Here is a 2,889-nt window from a genome sequence, read left to right on the forward strand (position 1 = left end):
GCAGCTGCTCGCTCTTATTTCTAATAAACCCTGTTGGCGGTACTACGTCTGCGGTGTGTTGGCGTCATTACAGTATTTACTTGCAGTACACCACCACTTTAAAAGATAATTACAGGATTGAAAAGGTAAATGTCCAGTAAAATACTGGTATCTACAGACGCCAGCTTTTTTTTTTTTTTTTTTTTACCGTTTTAATGGTAAAAAAAAAAAACCTGGCGTCTGCAGGTACCAGTATTTTTTTATCGTTCTTTCAGAAAAACGGTAGATTACCATTCTTTTAAAAAACGGGAAAGTACTGGCAGCTACAGACGCCAGTACTTTACCGTTCTGTGAAAGAACGGTAATCTACCGTCAAGATTAATTACGGTACAGCAACTGTGGATTTACAGTAAACTTCTGGCGTCTATAGCTGCCAGTATGTTACTGTAAATTCAGAGCGTTATTTCTTAGAGTGTATCGGAGAGACTTTAGGGAAGATTGAAATGTATAATCTTCCCGACCTAACCATTCTGTATCTGAATTGGCTTCCCCCGTGTGGCCTTGGAAGGGCAGCATATTTCCAATCTCCTTGAAGACATGTAAACACATCGCTCTTCCCTCCTCACCCCTCCTGTTATCGACTGTGAAGCTGGGCGCTCCCAAGGACATGCTCCTAGATAACACCATCAGACTGATTGTTTGGGATACTGAGCTACATGATTCTTCTTGAAGAATGGCTCACAGTTCTGTGTCACCAACGTTATGATTTTTTTTCAGACAGAAAAAGTAAATGAAAAAAAGCACACAGATGATGTTTCTGAACATCATAAGAGATCTGAGAGAGGATTGCACCTACTCCCATGTCAGAGGAATCCACAGTCACGGTGAATTGGGTCTTGGGGTTGGACTGGTTAAGGATGAGAGCGTTAGCTAATTTCCGTTTCAAAAGTTCAAAATCTGCCTGAGATGGCCAAAAGAACTGTGTCTTAGTGGAAGTGAGTTGAGTGATGGTCCCATTTCCAAATAAGGTTTGAGACTTACTTCCTCCTTAAGGTATGAGGGAGGAAATGGTCTGACTGTTGTTCTTAACAAAATGATAAAACGGTGATAAAAAGTATGTATTTTGGTCTTAATAAATGGGATAGACGATTTCAACTCCGTGACTCTTCTTCATCTTCATACAATGTGAACCACACTGGAAAAAGGATAATCGCCAACAATCAGAGGCACTGATGGGATGTATGGAGGTCAGTGATTTGGATAACTTAGCGGATGCCAAACACTGGGTTTGATCACAAAGGAAATAGGAGATGTGTGATAATGTGGGTGAACAGGAAAAAGAGGAGAGATGTTCTCCCCCAAAGCAAACATCCATGGTCTACAGCAGCGGTTCTCAACGTGGGCGGTACCGCCCCCCAGGGGGCGTTCAGAGGCCCTCAGGGGGCGCTCGCGGGCATTTTTACAAAAGGGGGGCGCTGGGATGCCTTTGGGGGGGCGTTCAGTCGAAGGTAAGCTTTATACCTTAAATGCACAACAATACAAGTTTAGATTTTGAGCATCATGTGACTTTTCAGCGTAGCACTCTCTGTTTTTATGCTGCTTCGGCTTATGTCCCACGAAGGAGCGACCCCCCCCCCGAAGGAACGATTCTCACTCGCTCAGCAACCCCCCTCCCTCCGCCCCTTAAGGCGTGGCGGTAGGGGGGCGGTGAGGCACCTGGGTAAGTGCTAGGGGGGCGCTGGCCTGAAAAAGGTTGAGAAACACTGGTCAGCCTCCAATACACCACAACTTTGCAAATGAATCATCAAATTCATTTTGTACATCTTTCAACAGGTACAAAAATACATTTCAGACAATGTTGGTGGTACGACCTGGCTTGTTGAGTCGTAGTAAAAAACAGGAAGACAGACTTCAAAAATAACTAGGCTCTTTCTTGAGCAAAAGTAAAATAAATAATCAGGCAGTCCGGTGGCAGCTGGCTTAGCTGCAGCCAAAGCAGATGGATCAAGCCGATACTGCTGCTCCAAAAGAAAGCTGGGTGAGTCAGAGCTGGGCAGAGAAGTCAGCTTCTTCTTTTATACCCAGGAGACGCTGGGCCCTGAAGGATCCTGGGTGCCGCTACGTCTGGTGTGCCTCATCTTCAGATTTGAACAGAAGGAACAGAACCTTCCTTCAGTCCAAGTCTTTTGATAAATCCTGTCATGTTGGTAGTTTTCAAAGGAAGGTGTTTTGCATACAATGACAACAAATTATTTTCCTTTTCCAGCAGCCATTGTACAGCAGAAAAGCTGAAGAACAAACTTGTCCCGTAGTGAAGTGGGTGGAGCTCCATTGCCAGGTGAGGGACCGGCTGGGTTTGGGGTTGCTAGGTAACAAATTGATGTAACAATCTAGAGGTTCACGAAACAAGCCGTTTCACAGACACCAGCAGAACATTTACTTATTCCCAAAAAACGGCTGGGTATTTTTTTATTTGCTTTTGAACCATTTCTAGAAGCAGGAAACAAGCAAATGAAAGGCCAGAAACATGCAAAAAGAGAATTTTGCATGATAGTGGATCTTTAACATCATTCACACAATTGGTTCAAAGCAAAGAACAAACTGAAGACAGAGGACCTGCTGTTCGAGTGAACCCCCCATCCTCCCACTCCGCCCTGCAGTCCGACACTCATCATCATGCTATTTATTCTATGCCTCTCTGGCTGTGTTTATGTCGTCTCAGACAAGTGATGAAAGTTTGTCTTTCATCACTTCACCGCCCCTGCTCTAGATGCAGGCTAGATGCAGGGGACCCCTGCATCTAGAGCAGGGGTCCCCAAACTTTTTCCTGCGAGGGTCACATAGCTGTTCCTTTCTCTGGTCGGGGGCCGGTCTTAGTTTTTGGAGAAAGAAACCTTAGAAAATTCTTGT

The 2,889-nt window shown here is 44.7% G+C and overlaps 2 protein-coding genes across 2 annotated transcripts in view; one reads left to right on the forward strand and one right to left on the reverse strand.

Annotated features, from left to right (window-relative positions):
• The window catches only part of LOC103131031 (uncharacterized), a gene marked incomplete at its 5' end in the record, with an annotated part of 123,360 nt that overhangs the window by 67,448 nt on the left and 53,023 nt on the right, over positions 1 to 2,889 (forward strand). The gene's annotated exons all lie outside the window — the stretch shown is intronic.
• LOC103131027 (basement membrane-specific heparan sulfate proteoglycan core protein-like) overlaps positions 1 to 2,889 on the reverse strand; it is a 64,122-nt gene that overhangs the window by 18,181 nt on the left and 43,052 nt on the right. The gene's annotated exons all lie outside the window — the stretch shown is intronic.

Source organism: Poecilia formosa, unplaced genomic scaffold, assembly GCF_000485575.1.
Source record: "Poecilia formosa unplaced genomic scaffold, Poecilia_formosa-5.1.2 Scaffold710, whole genome shotgun sequence".
Classification (NCBI taxonomy): Eukaryota; Metazoa; Chordata; class Actinopteri; order Cyprinodontiformes; family Poeciliidae; genus Poecilia; species Poecilia formosa.